Here is a 7,338-nt window from a genome sequence, read left to right as displayed (position 1 = left end):
AAAGATTAGATTTCCTTCAGATGCATCCGAACTTCCCTGAGCTAAAGAATTGTTTTTTTTTTTCATAAGAGAGTGTTAGTAATGTTTTGAAATCCCATGCTTTAAACCTGGTGATATTTCTGTCCAATTCTTAGAAACTGATCAGTATCAACGAACTCAACCCAGAGTTGATACCCAGTGTTACATGTGGAAATATGCCATCATGCAATCATGTTCGTGATACTCTGGGTCATTAATTTCGGATTCCAGAGCAAGGAATCAATCAAGAACTTCTCTCAAGGAAAAAAAGAAATATGCGGTACTTTTTCCTTTAAAATTGGATTATATGGGGAGAGACAGAAACATACCCAGTCTCATTTTGTGAGTTGTAAAATCGAAGTACCGTAGCTTATCACTTGAGAGCATATCGTTTCCCTCATAGTGTAATCGCAAATTTTTCGCTTTCCGCTTTCTCGAGTGAATGAAGCAACAATGATCACCAAATTCCTCACCTTTTACAAAATTGGCAACTACAAAGATACTTATCATAACATCTAACTTCTTTGCTCAATATTCCGCTTTTCAAATGTTCGCAATTCCCGTGTGTTACATGATTATGTTTTGGTTTTTGCACGAAAAGATGCAGACATGCAAACCAACTTAGCTGCTCTTAAATAATGCATTTATATATTTTATTATTTTATTTCTGGCATTTAAAAAAACTTTCAATTTCATATATATTTTAGATTAGGTCTCAGTTTTTTTTTTGTTCCGCGCGTTGTTGAATGTGAACGATTATTTTCAGTCGGACGTAGACAGAACGATTCATGGAATTGTTATCAGGATGAATAATAGACATTTAGAGCCCATTTCCGTTTTCGTTCCAAGAAAAAGAGATGCTTTTTGAAGGTCATAGCAATTTCCTTTGACCACTAAAGCAAATCTGTTCCTTTTTTTGTCTTTTACACCTAACGCTGCGAGCTGAAAATGCAACAATTTACTGAAGAAGGGAAGGAAAGCTGACAGTCAAGGTAAAACTATTGACTTTTGTGTGATGTTGAAAAGATTAGTTTGGAAACTTAGTTTCCTAGAAAAAGAACAGCAACCATAGCTTGTCAGTTTATATTTTGTTATGATTACAGAAATGAAGCGAAACATCTTTCCGTTTCTGGTTCGTGCTCAGTCACACTAATTTTACGCTCTGTATCCCGACTCATTGTCAGGCTTTAAGTCTTTAAGCAGTTTTTGTCAAATACGTGATGATGCTGTCGATTTTGGACATCCTTACACGCTACGGCTTTGAGAAACGTTGTTGTCACTTGATCTCGTCAGCTCAAACCCCACTGAAGCGAAATATAAACAACAATTTCTCCCCGAAGGAACGGATAACAGTTACCTGAACTCGGGTACAAACTGTGAACTGAATTGTACCATGAAGTAAAATAAAATTCCTCTACGAAGAAGTTGAGAACAATTAGCTGAACTCTGAGTGATTTCTGCGAAAGATTTTGTTATAAGACGATGATCACGTTTGAAAACGAGAGCGTAATGTTGATGAACGAAATCATAGGTATGATTTCTTGAAATGTTGTCATTTCTAATTTTTTCTCAGCCGTTCAGATCCAGCAACAGAGCGCTCCCTAACCATAAAGGAAAATAATTCGTTCAAATAGGTGCTGCTCTTGCCCCTTTTTCATATTTTAATCCGTATATTTATTTGTCGAGCTATAAGTTTTGGAATGGTTTCGGTTTGTTCGGTAATGTTATGCCAGCTACCACGCCTTCTCGAGGTAGCTCACGTAAGCATTGCGCCAAGGACATACAGTAGCTATCTTCGTCATTTTTTATTTAGAGAGCAGCTATCTCCTTGAGAGACGAGAAAGTGTGAGACATGAGCCATGAGGAACCGTGATCCATGAGCGAAAGACAAGTAAATTTTACTCCGGCATACCGTATCATATAGGCACAATAACCGAACAATAATTCATTGTTCTCTCAACCTTACTTACCGTTTCTTGTTCGTACAGAATTAGCTGTGAAGAACTATTTGATATACCGAGTGAGCTAGAATTGAAAACCTAACTTATTTCTGCTTTAATGGACAAATGAAACTGAAAGTACTTTGCTGTTTTCTTTTGCTGATCGTCACATGACCGATAGAGCCTGTCTTTGGCCAATGTGGACTAAGGAGATGTGAAGAACAATATACGAATCTGATGAACAACAAATACTTCCCAACAGCAGGTATATGTTCCCTTTCATCCAACTGATAAATTGAATAACAGAAAACCAAGTGCTAATTCATCAACCCCATGGAGAGAGAGAGTCGATTTACCATTTACATCGACCTTTGCGTCAAAAGAACATGTTGTACATATCCAAATCTTCCATCAACGACTATTTTTGTCGATTGCTCTTAACGTTATAGAGCCAGGCTGAAGATTTTATCAATTTTCTCGCTAGAAAAAGAATAGACTTGTGGTGTCTTTTATTTCTGTGATTTCCAACAAAGATAGGACTACATTTACAACAAAAAATTACACCTCTACCATTAAAAAGAAGCAACGTTGTTTGATATGTATTTCATTGACCGCTTAACAAGGTAATAGAGATAAACAAGTTTCGCGAAAAACCACTGTCCTCATAGAAGAAGCTGAGATTTATAAATTATTCAAAGTGTTTTATTGCTAAGTTTATGCCTGATTTTTTATTCAAAGTGCAATAAAGGATAGCTAAAAGTTACTTCATGGAGTAAAAACAGTATTTCTCTAGGGCACGATGCCTGCCCCCCTGCCGTGTGCGGTGTAACTCTTCATTGGAATTACTACATTTTCCGAGAAAATCTTGTGAACGGTCAAGTTAGCGTTTGTCTCTCAGTTATATTTTAAACCATTGCATTTGCCGAAAAAGTTTATGTGACGAATGCTCCTGCATATATCTAATACCATCATTAGACTTTGACTCTTCGTGGTATGTTTCACCTCTGTGTCAGAATAATTACGACCGTGTGTATAAAGGTTGATCAACGATTGCATTAAAACAGTTAATGGTTTCTGCTTGTAATAACGTGAATGTCCGTCCGCTATACCGTTCGTTAAAGTTTAGTTCTTAATAGGTTCAGGCGAATGAAATGTTGTGGTTCATTTCACTCGATCGTGATGCACCAAAAGGCAGCATAATCTTAGAACCTCATACAAAGGTAAGAACATTTTAAAAATTGGCAGAAGTTTTGCATCGTAAAGACACGTCAATAATTCGAATTATTTGTAAAATTTCACGATTTCTGCCGGTGACCTATGTTGCTAAAATCGTCGATCGTATTCAGTTTTCGAAAGCTAAAAGCCGGCAACTGTTGACTTAAAACGATGATACGCAACACCTAAAAATTTCAGTCCTTAAATGCAACCCTGATTTTGACACATTAATCACAACTGAAACTAAAAATGATAATCTTGGACACGACAGTAAGAAAGCGTGCCCGTTGACGTGAACTGCGACTCTGGTTATTGATGGTTCACTTCTAAAGATCGAAACTCTACTTATTTAAACTTCGATCTCCAGGTTTTCAATAAATTGCTCGTAATCTTGATATGTTTGCTACCTTCTCTGAAGTAGATTAACTGCTCTCTTATGAAAGTTAGCTGTTATGTTCCTCATACAGGAACGGAGAGGTCATATGCAACTTGATCTATTCTCAGGGACACTCCCTTCACTAAAAAACGAACATGACTTCAACCAGTGCCGGTTTGTTCTTGTAAGATGTTCCGATAAAATTCTACTTCGCAGGGAAAACGAGGGATAAAATATTTACCGCAGAAAACTTTTAGTTGTACACCCGAATGCAGGATTTCTGCCAAAACGATCACAAAGGCCTAGGTTTCCTACGAAAGGGAAAAAAGTCTTCGTCATCGATATCACTTTAATCAACGATAACCTGTTTGTAAGGGCATATTTGTCGGATTTACCAAAACCAAAGGATAACTTGTATAATTTGCTCACCAGTAATTCAAAACTGAGACATTTGTGACATGGGTTAACACGAAATAAGAATGTGTTCACACCAATTAACGACATGAATCATTGGCATTTTGTCTTCTTATGTAATTAAAACGCTTACAGATTTGTAGTAATTAGAAGTCCTGTTTCTAAAACAACAGTATTTTAATGCGATTTCTTGAATAGTTTAATTGTGAAATGAAGCTGAGCCACACTTATTTTTTGCCTTAGAAAAACATTGGTCTAAATATTGAATTTTTCCAAGAGAAAGGACAGCAATTATTGAGAAAATAATATGGCATCAGACAAAGACTACGATGCGGAAGGGTGCCTGAGTTGGGAAGAAATCATTATAACTGCGTTCATAAAATTCACGTGGGAACGTTAACTTCAAATTAATCCATTGACGGAGCAAAATGTTCCATTACTTAATTCTTTATTTCAGCAAATCGATTAATGATTAAAACCCAATCCAATGCTTGGCAGTGTTAGCAGAGTAATACTGTCTGATCAGCTTTATGGTTTTTCGTTCCGCGTGGCCATGGGTACTAAAATGGGACCCAGCTACGCCAATCTTTTTGTAGGTTTTATCGAACATCAATTTTTTAGCCAATACCACGGCCCAAAACCTTAACTCTGTGGCCGCTACATTGACGATTGCATCGGCGCTACCTCCTCTACCAAAGAGGAGCTCACTCAATTTATAACCGCCGTCAATGATTCCTTTCATCCGGCTCTTAAATATACCTGGGAAATTTCCGACACTCCTTTGGCTTTTCTAGACATCAAAATTTCAATTGAAGGCAACGGCTTATGTACTAGTGTTTACTACAAACCTACAGATTCACATAGTTACTTGTTGTATTCATCCTCACATGCATCACACGTCAAGAACTTCATACCTTTTTCACAGTTTCTCAGACTTCGTCGTTTATGTAGTGACGACTCTGATTTTTCCGAAAAATCAGAGGCAATGTGCCAGTTTTTCGATAAACGTGGCTATCCTGTTTCTGTCGTTCAAGCGGGCTACCACCGTGCCCAACAAATCGATCGACAGGCAGTACTACAAACGGCCGAGAAGGAGAACACTGACCGCATTCTATTTACTCTTACATTTCACCCTCACAACCACGCAGTTAAATCTATCATTCTTAAAAATTTTAAATTACTCCAAAACGATTCAGAGACTGGCACTATCTTTTCGCAACCCCCACTTATTTCATTCAAACGTGACAAAAACATAGGCAACTTTTTAGTCAGGAGTTCATTTCAAACCAATGACCAATCTGGAACTTTTAAATGTGCTCGCTCACGATGCAAAACTTGTCCTTTCATTCATAACGTAGAGAAAATATCGGGACCCAAAAGATCCATTAAGATCATTGATCACTTTACGTGTACCTCCGCCAATGTTATTTACTGCATAACTTGCACTTATTGCAATAAGTTATACATCGGCGAAACAGGAAGACGACTGGGTGACCGATTCCGAGAACACCTTCGCGATGTGGAAAGAAATGACAAAGACGCATCCAAACCAGACGCTAGACACTTTAATCTTCCTTATCATTCTAAACAGCATATGGCAGTTTGCGGCCTTTCCTTACATCTAGGCAGTTCGGAAAGCCGTAAAACACTAGAACAAAAATTTATATCCCAAATCGACACCCTTAATCCCCACGGAATCAACGAGCGCTTTTCATTCAACTAATTTATTCCTGTTTTCTCGTCACCATATTCCCACCAATGGCGTAGCTCCACTTTCTACATATAAATCCACACACAACCCACAATTCCTCTAATCGCTCTGACGAAGGGCTAACGCTCGAAACGTCAGCTTTTTTACCCTTTATGGTGGCTAATTTACGTTTTCAACCCAGTTGTTAACACTAAATTACCTGCTATTATGTGGCAAGCCTCATACCCATTTTGCAAATAAGACTCAATGAGACTTCAATTTAAAACCATGTAGATGTATGAAAGGTCCAAAGGTCTATTAATTAGGTAAGGATTATCCTCGAAGATATATGTATATATATATATATTGTTTATTTTATTACCGGTGACCGGATGAGAGATAATACAACTTTTATCTTGTAGTATATTACTCACTCGAATCTAAATTTCGCCTCATTTTCAGTACAAAGTAGAACTTTTAAGACTTAGAGGTTGTTGGCAAGCCAACTGAGAAAATGTGAATAGTATTGCGTTATAACTGGACCATTTTCAGTTTAACCCAAGTTAAGCCGTGCATAATATCTCTCAAGTTGAATGACTTGTTCTCCGATCGTTTCTTTTTCTGCTAACTGAAAGTTATACACCAGATACCTTAAACATCGGCAGTAATCGCCCTCATATGAAAGGTGAACTTGAGTATCGTTGCCAAGTTCAGCGAAGTTCAGATTGACAGTTTCAACCTACCTATTTTTAAGGACTTTTGCTTTTAAGGAAGATTTAATGAATTGTTTTGCAATAAAACATCACGGGTAGTTTTCTGCTGTGATTTTAAAGAGCAGCTACCATTTGATAAATAGAGAAGTCTTGACTGTGCTCTGTTTTGTTGTAAATCACGCAGGAAGCGGCTAGAGCACGAAAGAAATGTAGAGAGAAATATGAGACGTAGTCGCTCTGACACCGTCATGATTAGCATGAATTTTAACAGTTATTCCACTTAGGCTGTGTTTTTCATCATTCCTGTTTTTTTCTGTTTTGTTTATATACCATACGAGTGTTAGCTGTGATTTTTGTTACCTTTCGTAAGCTTGCAATCTAACTGAGCATGAAAACCCTCGAGACTCGGACGGTCCATTTCGTTTCCTCTTTGAGAATTTTCGTCTCTGCTCACGTTATAATAACGTAAAGTACGACTCTTGGTATGATTAAAAACCTATTTCTGGTTCTTCTGTTTCAACTCACGGGCTCGCTTTTTCCGAAATTTCACTTTCAATCAACGAAAAAAAAAAACTAAAGAGAAGTCCGGGGAATGGATTGTAATCGAATTCTTCTGGTCGCAGAATTTTCAAGCAATCATGGCCAAGGAGCAGTAAGCATGACTGGCAGAGCGATTAATAAGATTAAGCTCAATTATGAGCATCTCGTTACCAGGCCACTGTAGCTAGGTGGAAGGATTATCAATAGCTTCGCGTTCAGTTCAGTTCTAAGTCAAGACTTCGCGGCCACGTGGCGTCTATTTTCCAGTCTTGGTTTCCTCCTTTTGTAAATGATGCCAACGTACGAAACTGATTCAAGGGTAAGGGAATTTCGACGGCTCGGAAAAGCAAAAACTAAGACACTTCGATGTGTTAACATAATATATCAGACTAAGACGCACCAACAATTTTAGGTCGACTTTGCGTTCCGAAA

Source organism: Pocillopora verrucosa, chromosome 3 (genome assembly GCF_036669915.1).
Source record: "Pocillopora verrucosa isolate sample1 chromosome 3, ASM3666991v2, whole genome shotgun sequence".
In the NCBI taxonomy this organism is placed as follows: Eukaryota; Metazoa; Cnidaria; class Anthozoa; order Scleractinia; family Pocilloporidae; genus Pocillopora; species Pocillopora verrucosa.
This window is presented reverse-complemented; position numbering follows the sequence as displayed.